The following is a 22,183-nucleotide window of genomic DNA, read 5'->3' as shown; positions in this document are numbered from 1 at the left end:
AATGGGGGTGTGGTCCCCTCACTAAATATGCAAGGGGGGACTTACCTCACTTGAAAAAAATATCTTTCACTTTGTCTAGATAAAAATTTTATTTGCTGGATTCACCATAGTGGAATTCATCATCATCATCATCATCACCACCTTTTTCCCATTTACATGGGGTCAGGGTATCGTATTAACTGTCGCCAACTCTCTTGATTCAGTGCCACTCTCCTGCCTTCTTCAACACTCATGCCTGACTGTCGCAGATCTTTCACACAATCCATCCACCTCTTTGCTGGACGCCCTCGCTTCCTCTTACCTTCTTCCTGTCCGTCCCAAATCTCCCTCACCAGATTGTCTAATGCTTTTCTACACATGTGCCCATACCATCGTAATCTGTTTTCTTTGATCTTTTCTATAATTGGAGCTACTTTGACTTCTGCTCTTATGTCCTCATTTCTTCGCCTGTCCCGCAGTGTGCATCCTACCACCTTTCTCAGGCACTTCATTTCCATCACCTCTAGCTTCTTCAACTGTTCTGCCTTTACTGCCCAGGTTTCTGTACCATACAGTAGCACTGGCCGCACCACTGTCTTGTACACCTTACTTTTCAGCTTCTTTGGCATTTTTCTGTCATATACTACACCTGATACTCTATGCCAGTTGGCTGCAGCCCCTCTGATTCTGGCTTTGACCTCTTCATTCAGACTACCCTTCTCCTCAACCACCCCTCCCAGATACTTGAAGCTGTTTACCTGTTCCACTATCTTCCTATCTATATTTATTCTCAGCTTCTTCTGATTTCCCCAATCTGCTGCCATTACCACTGTCTTATCTGTGCTTAAGTTTCATCCCATGTGCCTTCAGATCTGCATTCCATTCTCCTATCCTTTGATGAAGTTCTAGATCAGAGTCTGCCTGTACTGCCACATCGTCTGCATACAGCAGCTTTGTTGCTCTGACCCCTCCAACCTGTTTGCTGATGTAGTCCATTACCAGTATGAACAGCAGTGTGCTCAGAGCTGAACCCTGGTGTACACCCACTCCCACTGGGAACCCCTAAGTGAGGCCGAACACTGTTCGTACTTGAGTCACTGGGTCCTTGTACATAGCCTGTACTAATTCTACCAATGTTTCTGGGACTTCAAACCACTGCAGTACTGCCCAGATCAGCTTTCTTGGGACCTTGTCATATGTTTTTTTTTAATAGTGGAATTATGTAGATGTAAATGCACTCTGTGTGTATCCAAATACACAAGCTTAAAGCGATTTGACTAACACCAAGACACAGATCACTGGAAAAGATATCGGACTCATCCCAGTGAAACTTGGAAATGAGTACCAACGTGGGTCCTGCAAGGAGGGGCAAATCTGTCTCTCCACTACTTTACACCATTAATAGTTATTTGGCATGAGGAAACAAGTTTAACAAGCTGGAGCTTGACAAAATGACAACCATCTGCATTGTACACCATGTACATACATAAATCTATCACAACAAACTAAAGGGACTAAAGGACAATGCACTTGAGCTGCTCCACGTTCACATCACCATAAGCAAATTCAAATACCACTTCCTTGCAAGTTATAGGCCTCCCTCCATGTCCCAGGAAACCCATACAATGCATTTACACTTCTTAGAACACTAACTAAGTCATCCATGAATATGGTATTGGGTTGGATAAATTACTCCACTATTAACTGGGAATCCTATATGACATGAAATGCACAGGCACAGAGGTTCCTGGATTTTGTAATAACACACTCCCTGGACCAGATAGTCAATACACCAACCACGGGTGCAACCCTACTGGATCTGGTCCTCACGAATATGGGAGAGTGCTGCACACCCCCTACTGTAATGTCTTCCCTGGTAAGATCAGATCAAATAAAACTGGGAACCCCAGCTAAATCAGCAATATTCGGGAACTAATCTAAGGCTAACCTTCTGCTATTAAGCAAAAGCCTGGCAACATTTCAAGCTCCCATAAACACTGAGAACACTCCTGCCTATGCATAACTGTTCACAGAAACCCTGTACAAAGGAATAATAGCTGCACAGAAGCAGCTGTACCCACCAGAAAGCAGTACAGAACTAACTCAAAAACCAAGCCACCCTGATGGGATCACAACATCAATAGGCTGTATAACAGAAGGAAGAATATCATGGCAAAAATTAGGAGGTGCAGCACCCAGCAGGATAAAAGCACTCTTTTCAAATTAAACAGAATTCAGAGGACAAATTAAGTCTAACAATGGCAAACTTAAGGTAAATTTGGCCTCCCAGGCAGAGGACAACCACAAGGCATTCTTTACCTATGTCCGCAACCGCAATATACAACTGTGTGCAGAGCTCATAGTAAATGTAGCCACCTATACTCAGCCAGAAGATAAATTCAGCTCCAACCATACCCATCTCTCCCCCCTCAACCTTACCTCAATACCATCAAATACAACTCCTCTGCTGTCACTAGGGAACAGGTTCTTAATGCTCTCTCTAAGGCCAAGAACACTGCATCAATGGGCCTAGACAATATCCCAGGATGCCTGCTAAATAGCATGAAACATGACTTATCAGGGCCTATGGAGTTACTATTTAACTGTAGCCTCCAAACAGGCTTTGTGCCTCATGAATGGATAACAGCAACAGTCATCTCTCTGCACAAAGGCAGGCCTTCTACAGACCCTGAAAACTACAGATCCATAAGTCTCACTAGTCTTACATGTAAAGCCATGGAAAGAATCATCATGGAAATGAGCAACAGTGATATAGTAAGCCTCAGGACACCAGACCCAACCCAGTTTGGTTTCAATGGCAGATCATACCTACCCCAACCTGGTGGACTTTTGAGAATTTAACCAAAGCAATGGATGGGGGCAAAATGGTTCATACTGCCCACCTTGACCTGGCCAAAGCATGTGACAATACTCCACTCAGGCAATGTTGATCAACTCAAGAGGTTAGGCACAAACTCATGCGTCACCCAGTGGACAGCCAACTGGCTCACAGATAGGACCCACCTCTACAAAGAGGCCAGTCACAAATGGAGTTCCCTCAGGGATCAGTCCTTGGACCACTTCTTTTTGGCATTTACTTCTCTGAAGTCAAGGCCAATGTCAGTGGTCTCTGGCTGACTAAATGTGCAGATTACTGCAAATTAGGAGCTGTCACTGAATCCCACACTGACAAGTGTTTTCCAGGAGGGTCTGACAAAGGCAAACTGTTGTCAGACCCAAGGACTAAAACTGAATGCCTAGAAATGCATTAATAGTATCCCTCAAGAAGTCATCCACCCCTGGGTAACTACCATATTGACAATACACCCCTCAGTGCTGACCCAGTAATCAGGGACATTGAGACACAGACAGCAATCGAGCCTTTGACCATTACGTGTCTACAGTAGTGAGGAAATTAATCTAGGCTGCGCAACTTATGAACAAAGCTATGGCATCCAAGTCCAAGGAAGTCATTGTTCCACTGTATTCGGCATTCAGCCCTACCAGAGTATGATGCCCCATTTGGTATGTACCTAACCAGGCATCTCCAAACAACTGGAACATCCACAGACGTTCCACGCAAAGAATACAGGGCGCAATATAATGTCCTATGCAGACTGCCCCAAGGCCCTATCACTGTATTCTGTGTCCTACAGGCATTTGCAAGGAGATCTATGCTTGGCATACAGAGCACTGCCAGACCCCATTCTGATGGATCTTCTGCATATCCACAAAACAAAAAGCACCAAAATTACCCATTCTAAAGACTTAAACCTTGCCTGTGATATAAATAGGACCTGCTGGAGATACAGGTATATATCCCAGAGACTACCCAGTCTACCCCATCCATGTGAAGCAGAGTTCCTCCCTAACCCCATTCAAATGCAACTTGGACAACTAGATAGAGAAAGAATAGTTGTGTAAAATCTTACCATAACCATAGATGTCCTTCTCTTCCATGTTGCAGTATTCATACTGTGGGATTTCCGGCCCTCAGATGATCTGACACCGACTTCTATACAAAAGCTTAAGCCTGGCTGCTGTAGGTGCATGGGACATTACACATAGGGCCATAAACCAGGGACTATAAATGCGACATCTGCACACACAGACCTCAGAACCTGAAGCACAGATAAGTGAGTATAAGCACAAGGAGAAGCTGAAGAGCAAACATCCCTGCAGGGCTGAACAGAATAGTCTGTAGGGAGACGATACATAGATAAAGACCAAGCAGCCACAAAAAGGAGAAGGGGGTATGGAGGGAAGGAAGGAATCCTGCAACATGGAAGAGAAGGACATCTATAGTTATGGTAAGATGTTTACACAACGATTCTATGTCCTTCTATTCCTATGTTGCAGTATTCATAATGTGGGAGAGTACCACAGCTTTAAGAAGAGTGATAGAAAAAGGTAGAGGATTCTAAGAACCCCTGCAGGATTGCCCTGGCAAATCCTGCTCTGGCCATGGAGATGTGGTCTAGCTTGTAGTGCTTAGTTAAAGTGTGAATTGTAGACCAGGTAGCAGCTTCCATGATGGAGGCTGTGTCCAGCCCTTTGAGGAAAGGCTTTAGAGGTAGCCATTCCTCTAGTGGAATGAGCTCTAACCCCTAGGGGAAATGGTCTGCCATGGTGAGAGTAGCAGAAGGGAATGGATTTCCTAATCCAGGAGGAAATGGTTTGTTTGGAGACTGCCTTACCCAAAGCCCTGGGGTGGAAGGGGATGAAGAGTTCATCAGACTTTCTGAAAGATTTAGTTTTGGATAAAAATGTAAATAAAAGACTAAAAAAAAACACAAACAAAAGTGAGTAAATGGCAGGCTGCAACAAAGCACGGACACCCTTGTCCTTGTGGAAGGTGGTATAAGGGGGGACAGGCCATGAGGGCCTGCAGTTCAGACACTCTTCTTGCGAAGGCGATGGCCACTAAGAGAATGGTTTCCTATGTGCACATCTGCAGGGATGCTGTGCTTGCTGGCTCAAAAGGAGGTAGAACTCGTTTTTCCAGCATGAGGTTACGGTCCAAGGAGGAGGGATGGGTTTCCTTGGTGGTCTGATGTGCAAGACCCCTCTCAGGAAAAGATTAATGTCCAGTCTGGAGAGCAGAGGTGGTTGTAAAGGCAAGCAGGCTGAAATGGCAGAAAGTTGGACTTTCAAAGATGAATATGCTAATCCTTCCATAATGAGCTCACATACATAACTAAGGACCAAAGAGGAATCTTCTGCTTGAAAAGGGTCCCTGTCCTTAAGTGCACACCAATTTGAGAATCTATGCCACTTGGACAAATTTTTTTCTGGTAGATGGTTTCCTGGCCTCCCTCAGGCTTGAGAGCACATCTTCTGAGTACAGTTGTCTGAAAGGGATCAGAAGTTGATCACCCACAGCGTCAGGTACAGTAAATGCAGCTGAAGGTGAATGAGAGATCCCTTTTTTATGTCCACTTTGTGGGGTAACTTGTGGTGACTGGCCTTGGCTAGGAAGTGAAGGGGGAACTAGTGTTGCCTTGGCCAAGTGAAGAAGGGGGAACCAGTGTTGCCTTGGCCAACAGGGAGTCACCAGTAAGATTTTTGGTTGGTCCTTGTTGATCTTCAGTAGGACCTGGTGTATTAGAGGGAAGGGGGGAAAGGTGTACAGGAACATTCCCTTCCATAGAATGCTGAAGGCATTCACTCTCCATGTTAGTGGAGTGTGATCCCTGGAGCAAAATCTGTTAGTCTGTTCTGGGGGAAGGCAAACAGATCCACTTGAGGTGTACCCCACTGGTGGACAATGTCTAAGAAGGTTTCCCTGAGCAACATCCACTCGTGCTGATGGGAGGATGTTCTGCTGAGCAAGTCTGCTGGTTTCTTTTCCTGAGAGGGGATGCAAGAGGCCCCTGCAGTAAGTGGTTGTGTCTGGTTGCCATTTCCCAGATTTGTAGAGTTATCTGACATAACTGGTATGCCTTTGTCCCTCCTTGCTTGTTGAGCTACCACATGACATCTGTGTTGTCCATTACAATGTGCAGCAGGCCTGGTTGCAAGCCTGGAAGGAAAACTTTGAGAGCCAGTAATACTGCTGTCATTTCCCTGACACTGATGTGTTGCTTTTGAAGTGCAGGTTTCCAACAGTGTTGTACCCTGAAGCCCTTGAACTCTGCTCCCCACCCTAAATCGGAAGCATCTGTGTGCATGGTCTGAGTGATGGGGGTAGCTGGAGTGGGATGCCCTGGTTCTGGGAAACTTGCTGAATCCACCACTTTAGTTCGTCTGTAGGCAGGGCAGGAGGGGGAATAAGTTTGTCTAATGAATGTTGGCTTCGAGACCATACATTTTTTAAATACCATTGGAATTTTCTCATGTGCACCCTGGCTAATGGGAGCATGGGAATGGTTGCTAGGACTTGCAGAAATTGTCTTGCTGAGAGATGGGATTTTGTAAGTAGGCCTTGAAAATGGCTGGAGAGAGTGCACTTTGTCCAGTGGGAGAAATGATCTCATCAAGTCTGCTCTTATCCTGCAGCCTAGGAAATTTTGTCCTGCTGAGGAAGAAGGGAGGACTTCTGGAGGTTGACAGTGAAGCCCAAATTGTGGACAGTCATTGTAAATTTGAGATGGTTTTGCAGGGTGGACTCTGATTCTGCCAGAATAAGAATGTCGTCCAGGTAAGGGAAGATTTGTAGTCCCTTGGTTCTGCAATAGGCAATAGCTGGGGCCAGGCACTTTGTAATTACTCTGGGAGCAGCAAACAAGCTAAAGGGCAAGGCTGTAAACAAAGTGTGAAGAATGTCCAGTGAAGCGCAGAAACCTCCTGTGGGAATGTCTGATTGGATCTAAAGGATGCCTACCTGCACATCCTGAGTGACCATGAAGGCTTTGGGTGGAATGACGGGTAGCAAAGTTTGTAGGGAAAGCATCCTGAAGGATGGAACTTTTAGGAACAGGTTTAGACAAGTTCAGGATTGGCCTCCAAGGGCCATCCTTTTTGGGGACAAGGAAAAGGTGGGAATAGAAGCCTTTTCCTATTGCCTTGAAGGAACTGGCTCTATAGTTCCTACAATTAGAAGTTCTTTCAATATGAGAGGGAATAAATGTAGCTGGTCTCTTGGAGGGAACAGAATTCTTTTTGGCTTTTCCTTCCAAGATAGGAAATATCCTTTTTGGATGATGGAAAGCACCCAAGTATCAGAGGTAATTGTTTTCCAGAAGGGGAGGCATTGGGTAAGGTGTGCGTACAGAGGGAGCTGATCCAGGCAGTCACGCTGAAGTGTAACTTCCTCAGTCAGGAAAAGGCCGATTGGCAGGTCCCTGGGAATTAGGAGATCTACAGTAAGGCAATCTCCTGGACCCTTTATAAAGTCTAAAGGAGAAGGATGAGATGCAAGGAGTTCTTCTTACAAAAGAAGTCTTAGCAGGGTAGTTCCTGTAGTATCTGGGGAAGGGGGACACCAGCAGATGCTTGATGTCTTGCAGCTCTACTTTTCTCTTGTAAATTTTTGAAAAGTTCTGCTGAATTCTTACCAAATAAGAGATTGTGGTCTAGAGGAGCATCCACTACCTTGGATTTAAAGTTCTCTGGTAGAGGCTGGAGACGTACCAGGAATGCCTACGTAAGACAGATGCAGATGCAGCAGATCTGGCTAATGCTTCTGCTGCATTATAGCTGCACTTAATAGTTTATCTGGCTACTTGAGTAGCTAAAGACAGTTTAGATGCAATGTCATTCTTTGTGGGACAGTCCGGGGTAGAGGCTAGCAAGGTGGAGGCCTGAGAAACGAGGTCTAAGACATATTTTATCATGTGTGTGTTTGGTAATTTATATCCCTAAAGGCTAAGGTGGAGGAGGTATATACCTTTTTACCCATTCTGTCAATGGTTTTACTATGGTTGTCTGTGGGCAAAAGGGAAGCAGAGGGTAATTGCCTAGACTGTCTGTCAGGAGACAGCAATGACTGCAGGGTCAGCCATGGGAGATCACACTAGAAACGTCTGTTCATCTTGAACTTTATAAAATCAATCTAGCCTTTTGGGGGTAGGTGGTTGAGAATCTGGTTTCTTGGAGGCAGAATTAAAGGCTAGTAGAACTGGTGGAATAGCTGAGGGGGAAGGAGATTCTAACTCAAAATATCTTTTCTGGGTGTCTGCATCACGGTAGTATACCACTTAAAAGTACTATTTCATTTTTGCGATGGTTTCCCCAAAGGAAATATCCTCTGGAGGAGAATCACCCTCAGAGTCTTCATCTGGGGAGTAATATTCCACAGGAGAAGCAATTTAAGACACACAAGAAACAGATTCCTCAAAAGAGGAATCGTATTGTTCAGGTTCTTCTTCCGGCTGAGTAGTGATTAAAGGGAGAGAAGAAGCAGAGGCTGGCCTAGGGCTCATGTCTGGAATGTCTGTAGGTGCAGGGCCTGTAGGCCTAAGGGCCATAAAGGCCTGCAGCAAGGAATTGGTGAATGTCTGTCAATCTGGAGTAGCTTGAGGGATGGGGCACAAGTATCTGTTTTTTTGCTTTTTCTTAGTTGGAGTTGGCTTAGTAGTTGGCCTAGGAACCGAGGTCTGGGCTGCGGCAGGAGGAGTCTCAGTCAGCCGACCAAGTACTGGCTCCACTTCTAAGTCGGTTGAGGCCGGCGTCTAGATCAACTTTGCTGACGTGCTCTCCGTAGCTGCAGTAATGGCCTCTTCCAGAGGATCCGCCGAAGCTGATGGAAGAATTGGCTGTCCCTCAGCCCCTAAATCGGTAGTCGGCGGGACATCCGATGGTGACGTTGCAACAGGAGTAGGCCTGGAAACCTTGGCCTTCTTCCTCGGTTGTTCAGATTGGGTGACTGACTCAGGATTCATCCTGTGAGCAAGACGTTTCAATCTTTGATTCTCAAGATACAAATTTAAAGCTGCCAGATGGCTGCAAAGGGTTTTTGGTACGAATGACTGACAAATGGAGCAGGCCTTATGGTTGTGCTCCACACCTAAGCAAAACATGCACTTGTGTGAATCCTTATGCGGTATCCGATGCCCGCAATTACATTTGCTCTTTTTCATCGGCTAAATAGCAAAAACAAAACATTTAGCAACCAAGCTCAAGTAGTAAGAAAAAGGAAAACCCCAAAGGGGTACTTTTTTTTTTTTTTTTAAAGTCTTTGGACTAAGGAGCAGGTCAAAGCATATGTCGCCTGCGGCTGAAAAGTTCTGAGGTCTGTGCATGCAGACATCGCATTTACAGTCCCTGTTTTATGGCCCTACATGTGACGCCTCATACACCTACAGCAGCCGGGCTTAAGCTTTTGTATAGGAGCCGATGTCAGATCGCCTGAGGGCTTGAAACCCCACAATACGAACACTGCAACATAGGAATAGAAGGACATCAGGAAATTCATCCCTGGTTTGGCACCTCTCTCTCTAATGGACACAGGCAACATGTAAATGGCTCACCTCCTAGGCCCCTGCTTGTAAATGTTTCATTTACCAAGCCCCTGCTTACACTTATCAAGGGTATCCGAATTTGTCAAAGATTTGGGATGCATGGCTAAGCTTAAAATGGCCCTTGTGGTTGTTAGCCTAGTAAACACCTATGGACATATATGACACACATGCCTCTCCAAAAATGACAAGAGTCTGGAAATAAATGACATACTAGCCAAGTATAACAAAGTGGGCTTTTACTTCAGGTAAAAGAACCAAAGACAAGTGTGATGTGTATTCCTCATCACAGCTACACTCCTCACAACAAACAGAGTTCTGTCTTACAGTAAAAATAAATCCTATTGCTAAAAAACAGGCAGAATGACTGCCAGCTCTCATCCCTATAGGACTTGTACATCAATTACAAGATACAAAGTTTACGCCCACTCTGCAGGATGGCTTAAAGAAAAGCAATCTTAGCAAACAAAGTGTGAAAGTTGAAGACCCTCAGAAGAGGCTTCCCATCTGCTGAAATTGAGGTAACCAGCACATATACATTGAAAGGATGGGGGAGTGAAAGAAAGTGGATTATCTTGGACTATGGGGGTTCCATGTCACCAACTACTGGACTGTGAATAGCTCTGTGCTGCTATACCCCACTAAACATAACAGGGATCCACTAATGAAAACAAGATGCTGCTTGAGTTTAGCTAAGCAGTCAGCCATAGTACAGACCAGTCTATCACAACTTGCCGACAGGGTCATGAGATGGGATGACACAGCAGTATTACATCATGGAGACCCACTGCAGGGAGCATTTGTATTCAAACAGTGGAAACAGGTAGTGGGTGGCTGGGCTATGAATATTTTTATTAAAGCAGACAGACGTGGAACCATTACATTTAATAAAATGTGAGAGAAATTCCCTAAGTACCAAGGTTTGCAGATATTCTCTTTACCTTTAAGATAATTTGGCAAAAGCAGGTGCTCAGTGGAACAGGGAATTGGGACAAAAATTGGCATAAGACAGTTGTGACTTCCATCAGCAGACTTGTTTAAGAGACTGTATTAACACTGGCCTTCAAACTAAATGAAACCCCAACACAAACAGTGGATATAAAAAGTGTATACACCCCTGTTAAAATGCCAGATTTGTGTGATATAAAAAAATGAGACCACAATAAATAATTTCAAAATTTTTCCCACCTTTAATGTGACCTAAAACCTGTACAACTCAATTGAAAAACAAATATGTTAGGGGAAAAATATAAAAAATAAAAAACGTGCAATAAGCTGGTTGCATAAGTGTGCACACCCTTAAACTAATACTTTGTTGAAGCACCTTTTGATTTAATTACAACATTCAGTCTTCTTGGATACACAACTGCCATCAATTAGAGAGACTCAGATTAACCCCAAAGAAATGCAGCTGTCCTAGTAGGATTTCCTGACATTTACTCAGGTGCTTGCTACAGCAAAAGCCACGGTTCGCAGAGAGATCATAAAGCATCAAAGAGAGCTCACTGTTGAAAGGTATCAGTCAGAAGGGTACAAAAAAATTTCCACAGCATTGGATATACCATGGAACACAGTGAAGACAGTCATCAAAAAGTGGAAAAAATATCATACAACAGTGACATTGCAAAGAACTGGGCGTCCCTCCAAAATTAATGGAAAAAAAATTAAAACTTTTTCTGACATCCGTAAAATCGAGGCAAAAAAGCCAAAATATTTCAACGGGTACTGACAACTAACTGACTTCTTCGGGTCTGAACCGACCAAAATTCCAGAATTTTGAGCGGCACTTGCAATACCAAACTTGTCGGCGTACCATGCGCAAAAAAGACTGAGGATATGATGCCTGCATGCGCGCAGACGGTGCCCCTGACGTTTGATGTCAGTCAGCGCCTTTCGCCTTGACCAGCCTTATATATTCTGATATATTCGGCCAGGTGGACAGGGATTGTGTTAGTGTGCAGCAATGTGCAGAAGAGTGATCTTGTCAGGGAGGCTGCCAAGAAACCTAGAGCAACACTGAAGGAGCTGCAGGAATTTCTGGCAAGTACTGGTTGCGTACATGTGACAATATCCCGTATTCTCCATATATCTGGACTATGGGCTAGGGTTGCAAGACGGAAGCCTTTTCTTACAAGGAAAAACATCCAGGCTTGGCTAAAATTTGCAAAAATATACATCAAGTCTCCCAAAAGCATGTGGGAAAATGTGTTATGGTCTGATGGGACCAAGTTTGAACTTTTTGGCCACAATTTCAAAAGGTACATTTGGTGCAAAAACATCACTTCACATCAGCAAAAGAACACTACCCCCATGGTGAAGCCGTGGTGGTGGCAGTGTGAGTGTCATGCTTTGGGGTTGCTTTTCTTCAGCCGGAACTGGGGCTTTAGTCAAGGTGGAGGGAATTCTGAACAGTTCCAAATACCAGTCACAGTTGGCCCAAAACCTTCAGGTGTCTGCTAGAAAGCTGAAGAGGAATTTCACCTTTCAGCACGATAATGACCCCCAACCATACATCCAAATCAACAAAAGAATGGCTTCACCAGAAGAAAATTTAAGTTTTGGAATGGCCCAGTCAAAGCCCAGACCTAAATCCAACAGAAAATCTGTGGGGTGACCTGAAGATGGCTGTGCACAAGAGATGCCCTCGCAGTCTGACAGATTTGTAGTGCTTTTGCAAGGAAGAGTGGGCAAATATTGCCAAGTCAAGATGTGCTATGCTGATAATACTCCTACCCAAGAAGACAATGCTGTAATTAAATCAAAACGTGCTTCAACAGAGTACTAGTTTTCTCCGGAGATGGCAGTCAAGAGAAAAGAATGGTAGTAAGTACTGAGATGACTGTGTGAAACCAGTCATCTCAGCGATTAGAAACCTGAATCATTTAAATAAAACTACAATCTCTCAACAGTACAAATGTTACAATTATGAAAAGAATGTTACATTACAAACGTGGTTAAGAGTATTAGTATATTTTTGGCTTTCTGACACTCTTAACCTTGCAAAACATGTGAAATGCCAAAATATAGTGACCAAAACGCCATGACTGTCACCCTAGTTTTGATAAGCAAACAATATGAATGTTTAGACAGTAATTAAATGGGAAAACTAAGCGTTCTGAGAGTTTCCTACTCCTGCCTTTGCTAATTATGTCATTTGCAATGCCACTAACTTAAAATAGAACACTAAAACTGACAGCTATGGTAAAACATCCTGTAAGAGTTAATTTGCAAAAAAAAAAATGTTCCAGGGTACCCAAAGTACTTATGGAGCATGGCTGTCCGTCCACTCACAGGTGGCTCTACAACCGCTCTTCAGTCTTCTCCAGCCAGATGTACCTGCCATCAGTAGAATGAGAAACATGATAGCAGGCTCACAAAACCAGTACAAAATACTCTGTCCGTATATAACTCATGACTTGTGGCAGATAGAAGGCATGTTAGCCTGCTTTTGTGAATTCAGGTTAAATGTGTGAACTACTTTCTCACCTTAACGGTAAGAAGCAGTGAATTACTAAGAAGCAAAGAAGCAAAGGATGACTGAGCACACAATACCTATCAACACAAACGATAACTTGTGTACCCAAAACAGATGCCCTGTCATCAGCCACTTATTGCATGCAGAAATATAAAGGGGGCACTCAAAAAGGACATTTTGATGTTCTCTGCGAAATCACAGCGAACAATACAGACATGTTGGTGTATGGCATTGCTGATGCCTGCTGCTCTAGATGCGGCATCTCCTGCACTGGAAAACAGGTACAAACACAACTGCAATGGATTCAACAGTTGCCAGCTGCAAATCCAACATTTTGCAGGATTCTGCTGTCATGGAACCAGAGAAAGATGTGGAGATCTCTTTCGTCAAGTCCCTCTGAAATCTGGTTAAATGAGCGAGATAATTCAGTGCATGTAAGGCAAACATTAGTGACGCGTAAACATGCTTTCCAAACCTGTCCAGGGCCTAAGACACTCTGGTCGTGGGGTGAGCACAAGAGTTTTTTCTAAGTGGCTGCCACCACCACAATGGTATCTACTTGCAGGTCCCTTGTTCCAGTGTGGCCTGTGTGGGGCAAGACCAGAATCTTTGGTTTGCAAAGAATGGGCTCCATATCTGGTTCCATCCATGTCTCACTTAGCACACCAAGTCTATCAAATCATCCACAGGGGAATCACCCAGACAGCAGACAGGCTAGCTCCAAAGGCCTCAAGAAATAGATTCCTCCTAGGAAGGAGATGTTCAAGATGGGATCTTGGGGGGCCACTCCCCCTGATCAAGATTAGCATCACTAAGACTTCTGCAGGGAACTCCAAATGCCTCCTTTTACATGCATGCTTTCTGTGCTCTTCAATGGAGGATAATCTGAGGAAAAAATCAGAAGCTGAAGGGAAGCTCACCCTGCAAGTTTTGTACAGGCTTCAAAGAGCTGGCTGCCCTGAAGGGATATGATGATGTTGGACCAAGACTGTAAACACTAGAAAGAGTCATGGTGGACCCGAACATGGATGGGTCACCTCCACTCTCAAAAAAGAGAGGGCCTTGTCAAATGCTTTGAAAGCTGAAGCCAGTCCCAAAGTATTTCTCTTTGGGTCCAAGGATCCAGACCACTGACCCTTCACTAGACCAGGCCTGGCTCGGGTCCAAGGCAGACACCAGGCTCAGCTATAAAAAGCATAAGCACTGATAGGAAGGGAGAGATCAGACAGCAATTCGGCCCAGATTCCCCATGCCCTGGTGCCAATCTCGACTCCTGGATCCACTTAGGGGAGCAGTGAGAAGGATCCCCATCTGGAGAGTCCTCAATTTCTGCATCATCCTATTCACATCTGCCTCTGAAAGAAGCAGTATGCAAATGTGTCTCTAATGGTAGACAAGGAGATCAGAACAGAAGAGAACTTGGTTCCAGAGAAAACCTAGGCTCCACTATTAAGGAAGTCAAAGAATGGATCTAGACAGGATATGGTGCTGATGACAAGGAAGACGTCTGATCTGAAGTGTTGAGTTTTAGGAGCCAGCCCCACAGCACCTGCTGGATTCAGGGATCTCTTCCTTGACTCCATGACAACCTCTTTCTCTTGATTCGCCCCTTCTCTTTTTCCTTGTTTCTCTCCTCCTCTCTCTGCATTTTTTAAATTTTCTCTGACTTTTTATGGGTCTAGCCAAAGATTTCTTAGATAACAGAGCACCTAACAAAGAAGCAGCCAATTCTCCTGTGGAGGCAGTGAGAAGGTCCCTAAGAATTAACTTGCACTGGACATCCAGCATGGCTTGTGACCCAAACGAAGAACAAATATCTCCCACTTCCTCCAAGTGTAAAGCCCTCAGACAGTAAATGCATTTAAAATGAGGGTCCTCGGATGGGATTTTACACCCACAGATATAACATGTAAAAACACAGTGCCTTGTCAGGCATGACTGGAAGATGGGACACTGGGAAAAACACAAGATGCAACAAAACTAGACATGTGTGAAATATTGGAACAAACACAGAAAAATACCCTAACCAGCTTTTTTGTAATTATACTTGCATGTATATAAATTATACATATAGTGAAAGAAAAAGATATCTAGATGTATCTACAGCTATAGATAAATAGATTTAACTATATAAATAAAATGCTTCTGCATATACACACACAAAAAACTACCTTGTATGAGAAGAAAGACAACTTCGGATCTTTGGATCTTTTGTTATGCCTCAACTAAGAAACAAACCCCTGAAAAAAGTTAACTACACAGAAGAGTAGTAGTTTCAGAAATCGAACAACTAAGCCAAAATAAATTGTAATGACTGAAACAAATATGCACAACAGGGGTGCTGATCAGACTGCAATGCTTAATGAAACTAAGTGGCAGAAGTGTCAACAGCAAGGGACAGTCAAATAGAATGCAGCAAATGAGAATCACGCTTGAAGTTAAATAACGAAATGAGTTCCAGGGTGATTTATCTGCCAACACTGAGGTTTCTACCAATTCAGATGAAATTCCTCACAGAGTACAGACATGTTTTCAGAGCTCGAGGATAGTTTCCATATCATTACTGCAAGTGGTTCCATGTAAAGTCCAATCTCTTTCAGTGGGTAATACTAGTGGTATACTCTTGTGCACAGAATGATCAATCATCTTTGGGGGGATATTAAACTGGTCATTCAAGCAGAAGATGAGGAAGGCAGAGATGCACCCAGTGGATAACCAGCTGGTTCACAGACAGAACCCAAGAAGTTAGAACTGGGGAGTCCACCTCTACAAAAAGAGGCCAGTCACAAGTGGAGTCCCTCGAGGACTGATTTTGTGACTGCTCCTTTTTTGGCATTTACTTGTCTGAAGTCAAGGCCAATGTCAATTGCCTCTGGCTGACTAAATTTGCAGATTGCAAATTAGGAGCAGTCATAGCATCCCCCACCAACACAAATGCTCTCCAGGAAGGGCTGAGACAGACAAATAACTGGTGTCAGAGCCACAGACTAAAACTAAATGCCAAGAAATATGTAACAGTATCCTTCGGGAAGTAATCAAACCCTAGTAATGGTCAATATTGACAACACACCTCTAAGAGCTGACCCAGAAGGCAGTGATGTGAGGACACACACATTAATCTAGCTTTTGACCATAATCTGTCTACAGTAGTGAGGAAATCGGTCTATGTTGTGCAACTTATAAACAAAGGTATGACATCTAGGTCCAAGGAAGCCATTGTTCTACTGTTTTTGGCATTCATCAGACCTGTCATTGAGTACAATGTCCCCTTTGGTATGTACCCAACTAGGCATATCCAACAATTTGAACATCTACAGAGGTTTCTCACTAAAAGAATACAGGGCATAAGTAACATCCTCTCTGTCGACCACATCAAGGCCCTATTCCTGTATTCTGTTTCCTACAGGCTTTTGAGGGAAGATCTATACCTGGCATACAGGGGATTTGTCAGACACCACTCTAATGGACCTCCTGCATATACACAAAACAGCATCAGAATTACCCATTCTAAATACTTAAACCTTGCCTGTGATATAAATAGGAACGGAGAGAGAGAGACAGGTATGTATTCCAGAGGCTACCCCTTCACTGGAACAGGCTCCCCAATTCATGTGAAGCAAATTCAACTAACTTGGACAACTGCATGGAGAACAGGAAATCCATCGCTGGTTTGGAACTACATCTCTAATGGACACAGGCAGCCCTACTCTTCAATATATTTAATCAACAACTTTCAACGCTCCATCTCAGATACCTCTCTAATCCAGTATGCAGATGATTCAACAATCTGCTCTGCCGACTCCCCATCGGACATACTTCTAAAAACCCAGTCAGCTTGCTCTAAAACAGAAACTTGGATGCAAAAAAAAAAAAAAAGAAAAAAAAAAAACACCTCACCCTAAACGCAAACAAAACAAAACTAATGATCTTTTCTCCTTCTGGAAACTCCTCCACTGATAAAAATTCCTTTACCATACTAAGCCAGAACAACTGAAACTGTACCACACACTAAGCTGCTCAATGTCATCATTAATGAACAGATTCGACATCCATATCCAAACCATTATCAAAAAACCCACACCAAAATCTAGGACTCCTGTACAAACACAATCGCTACCTAACTCCCTCCACCAGAAAGACCTTAGCCACTCCTCCCTTCTCACCAAATCGGCTTACAATCCAAACTGGAATCCTGCTACAATAAAATCTGCAAATTTGCCACCAACTGTAAAAAGTCATCTCATCATTGCTTCTCCCTCCACTCTCTGCAATGGCTTGAGCTACCCAACTACTGGAATGATCAAACTCATCACTGCCCATAAGCTCATCTTCAAGCCCTCCAGCTATCCCCTCTCTCTCTCCACTACCTTAACCCCCTATATACCCAATGGCTCACTCTGATCAGAAAATCAAAACCTCCTACAAATCTTCTCGGCCCCCTGGACACCTTCTGCTGTCATGCTCCTTAGCTAAACTATGGAACTCACTTCCTCCCTCCCTTCAAAATACTGCATACCACACCAACTTCAAATTCTTTCTCTACTCCTACCCATTATCAAAATGGATATTGTCTATGCTCTTCTCCAACATAAGCCCTTCCACTAACTCCATCTATCCACTAGCTTCTCTCTAAGTAAATGATATTCCCTCTCCTGCATCTATTCAGCAGTCTTTCCCCAGCTACCCCTACTTCTACTTACTCCAAACTCTGTTTATCACTAAACTCCAGCTATTATTTTTGTCTAATTACTACACTCTATAAATACTATAGGACTGTTTCTGCTGTACCATTTTTACTATGTTTCTGTAAATGTATTTTAATATTGTATTGTCAGAATGCAGAAGACAGCTTCTTTGTATGTTTTGAAGCAGCAAGAAAATCCAAAAGCAGTGTGTGTGTTCCAGCAGCAAACCCAAGCAGAATTCCAAGCAAAACCACAGCTGGTAACAGGCAAGGCTCAACAGTTGCAAAATCCACTTTTAAATAAACTTGTGGATTTTACAACTGTTGAGCCTTGCCTTTCTGTTACCAGCTGTGGTCTTGCATGTTTTGTTCACTGTCACTAGAGCTACTCTGTATACAAATGTATATTCTACAAATGTACTAGATTGCACTCTCAGCATGAAGTATATGACTACTTTGCTTTGTTCTGTATGTTTGTCATTGGAGCTTTTCTCCCCGGGCCTCCACTGAAAATGGGCTCTTCTAGGCCCAGTGGACTTCCCTGGTCATCAAACTGAAAAAAATAAAAATAAATGGCCCCTGGAAACCATTTTCACAGCATAGAAACTTCTCCTCTCTTGGTCTGCCACCTTATTCAATCAAGAAATCATCATCCTGGGAGACTTTAATCTTGACTGGCTCTCCTGCTCCTCAGATAGCCGTACAAATTACATCAACCTTTAGAACTTCTCCCAAATTATAAACTGTCCCACTCACACTGATAAACACAACAACAAACAGTCACTGCTGGACTGGATATTAACTAATAAGCCTAACCTGAGTCACAAATCTGGGTGTCTACCCATTTTCCCTTAGTGACTATACCCTACATTTCTGCTAAGGAAAAAAAAAATCTAACTCAATCCCACACTCCCTATAAATACATCCGCAGTAAAAAAAATACTTCTCCCCAGACTTGATCAATTTCTTCAAATTTGCAATTTGTCACCATTACAAAATCTACAACTGGACCTTGCAGTAGAATTATTTAACAATAAATTCCTTGATATCCTAAATAGTCTTGCCCCCACCAGAAAAACAAGCACCAAATCACAACAGCTACCATGGTACCAAACTACTAATTAAACAGAGCCCAATATCTATCCTCCAAAAGCAAAACCAATCTCACCATTTACCAGCAACTTAGAAACCAAACTAAGAAAGAAGTCAACAAAGATAAAAACACTACTTCCTAACCTCTCAACAAAAGCACATCCAAAACACACAAACATTCTGCCAATCAACCACCTCCTCAACCCTGGTAGACCAATCACCCCCTCCCCTTCCACATCCAAAACCTCCAAACCCTTAGCCTCACAGTTCAACTCATATTTCATTAACTCGAGCTCCTGCCTCCTAGAAAACCATCAGCACCCACCACTCAAAATCTCCTCCCCTACAGCGAGTACAACAGAATCCTTCTCATTTAAACCTATTCAAACATCCATTAAAAATCTCCTAAGCAACCTAAAACCATGCTTCCTTGCTGTTGACCAGCTACCTAATGCATTCCTAAAATTTGCAGCCTCTTCAATTGCCTATCCTATCTCAATATTAATCAATTGTTCAATCTCCGAACAATAAGTGCCCCACCTCTGGAAAATCTCCCACATCATTCCCCTTCACAATGGTGGCCCCCTCTAGAGAAATCGCTAACTACTGCCCCATTGCAATCTTCCCTCCAATAGCCAAAATCCTTGAGAAATGTATTCAGCAACAATTCCTAAATCACCTTATGTCAAATCACCTTCTAGCAGACACCCGATACGGTTTCAGTCCTAAGCATAGTACTAACACTGCCTTAATAGCTTTCACAAATACCATTTCACCACCTTATGAACAATGGACTAGTCTCTGCAATTTTCCTGGACATGTCAAAAGCTTTTGACAATCTCTCACCAACTACTACTTAATAAACTTTCCTCTTACTACCTCAGTCAATCATCCCTAACTTGGTTTCACAGTTACCTATCTAACCGGCAACAGGCTACCAAATGGGACCACAATCTCTCCCCCTCTACTGGCTGTACATACTGGTGTACCCCAAGGGTCCATTCTGGGCCCCCTTCTCTATCATCTTTACCAACAACCTAATGTCTGCAACCCAACCTGCCTCAGTCATACAGTACACTGATGAAGTATCTCATTGTCTTGCCCCCCTCCCCATTACAACATCAAGATAAGATGCAAAAAGCATTTCAAGAAACAATCAGCTTTCAAATCACCAACTCATTCCTAACCCCAAACAGACTAAGTTAATTATATTCACAAACAAATCTATCAAATACAACCCTCTACCCTTCTCTATCTCCACCAAGGATACCAAAATTGAGCCAACTAACCAGGCCAAACTCCCAGGTATTACAATAAATGACCGGCTAAAATTTGATATTCACATATCCCAATCAAAAAGGTCTATGCTAAACTCTGTACGCTCTATAGAGCTAAACCATATCTAACACCACGAGCCAGGCTAGCCACAGCAAGAGCTCAGGTTCTATCCAGTCTCCTATACTGCTCATACAATTTCACTAACCTATGCAAAGCTGCCCTTCAAAACCTAGAGTCCTGGTACAACAAAATAGCTAGGTTTGTCACCAATCTCCCACATAAAGCCCATCATTGTTCAGCTCTTCAACTAAACTGTCTCAAACTCCCCAACCTGTTAACATTCAACCAACTTAGCCCACACCCACAAAATTTTTCACAACCGCAATCACTGCCCCTCTATTTCTACCCTGGTCCTACCTGACGTCAACAGTAGGTCCCTCAGGTCTTCAGAAAAAACATAACTACCACGGGGACTCCCTCTACTCAAACAAAATTGGTAAGTACTGGAATTCTCTTTTACTAAACATACAAAACACTCCCTCCTATCCACCTTTTAAATCAAAATTGAAAGAATACCTCATTCATATAAAAAAACTGGCTCTGCCTCTGCTGCTCATCAGGATAATTTCCTTCGTATACTCTTCACCTCCTCACTTTTCTCCTGTGTACAGTTCTTGGTATTAATGTCTGTCTACTCTATCCTGATCTCACTTTCCTTTCTTCCTTATTGCACATTTTGTCTCTCCAATCTTTCCACTCCTCATACTTCTATCAAGTTCCATGCGGTGTTGTCAGTTTCATGTTAATACAAATTTCATACAAAGAATCTGTAACGTGTAGATTCCACATAGTTTTCCTTATGTGCAATACTTTTAGCTAGTTTTACTTAGATGTTTATAGAAGGTTTTACTCAATACTAATACTGTAAATTCTGTACCGTTTAAATTGTATTGTTTAATGTTTTACATTGTATTGTACTGTGGAGCTTTCCTCCCCGGGTCTCTGCTGAAAACAGGCTACCAGCCCAGTCGGACACTACCCGGTAAACAAATGGAAATAAAATAATCTCCCAAGCCTCTGCTTATACTTAGCAAGGGTACCAGAACTTGTCAAGAGATATGGGATACATACATTTTTAGATATTTTTATCTTACGGGAGGAAGTTTTTTTATTTATTTTTTTTTACATTTTACATATTCTGTGTATAAGGCTATTCATTATCTTGAAGTTTTAATTATTAACAATGGGTTTTTCTCTTCAGCTGTTTACAGAAAACCATCCATACCTCCATTTTAAAAGTTCTCACCCTGTGTCACCAGAAATGTTGGTCAAAGTTGTAGAAGAGTACCTCCCCGGGTGCACAGTAGCAAGTCTCACCTAAACCCCGCCTAGTGAACACCCCATGGTCTGTTCGAATAACGAATATTCATGTTGCTGTCTTCACTGGCTGCAAGAATATTCATCGGATATTCAACACGTTAGCTCGAGGGGGCACTAGAATTATTTAATGCTAAAAAAAAAAAAAAACAGCATTATAATTCCAAGTAATTATTTTTGTTAAGTTTATGTAGGGGGCAAGCCCATCTTGCACCCCCACACTCCCTGCAAATTAAATATACCAACTCCAAGATTGCACTACATTGAGGAAAAGGGTACATTTCCCATTCCATGCTGTACCACAATCTCCATTCAAAACTTTTGAAGTTTCAAAACTTCAATCATACGGTCCCAACCATATGAATTTCGAAGTTTGATACTTTAGATCACCTGATAGAGATCGCTTACAATACATTAAACGTAGGCATAGGCCAACTAGGTGGCCGCCTATGGTGCCGCTCTAGCAGGGGCGCTTTTCCAATATTTATTTAATGTAGGTAGACCAGGATGGGGGCACCAGGTGGTGTGGTGGGGGGTGCAGTGGAGCCCTTTTGCCTAGGGCACCAGTTGACCTATGGCCGCTCCTATAATGCCTGCAGCATTTAATTCATTGAACGCTCACAAATTTATGTGGGTGATTGACAAACATGTAAATCAACAACCAATGTATGCATGATGTTACTGTCAGATCTGCATGGCAGTCAATCATGCATCATTTGCATACGACATCACAGCCATTTGGCACGTCAATCACACTGCGCAGACCGACCACGGAGGTACTGTTCAACAATGCCAAATGTAGTTTACTGAAAGGGCAGGCTACAAAACTTTCTTGTATAACTTTTAATAATCTTGTTTTTAAAAAAGAACTTGTCTTAAAAACATATTTTTAATGAGAGG

General features: G+C 43.1%; 1 protein-coding gene across 3 annotated transcripts in view; it reads right to left on the bottom strand.

Moving 5' to 3' along the window:
* Positions 1–22,183, bottom strand: part of TCF12 (transcription factor 12) — a 1,980,472-nt gene that overhangs the window by 829,841 nt on the left and 1,128,448 nt on the right. The window lies entirely within an intron of this gene.

The sequence above is a fragment of the Protopterus annectens genome, chromosome 7.part1 (genome assembly GCF_019279795.1).
Source record: "Protopterus annectens isolate FY-2018-M chromosome 7.part1, PAN1.0, whole genome shotgun sequence".
Classification (NCBI taxonomy): domain Eukaryota; kingdom Metazoa; phylum Chordata; order Ceratodontiformes; family Protopteridae; genus Protopterus; species Protopterus annectens.
The sequence above is the reverse complement of the archived record's forward strand: the minus strand, read 5'-3'. Positions and strand labels throughout refer to the sequence as shown.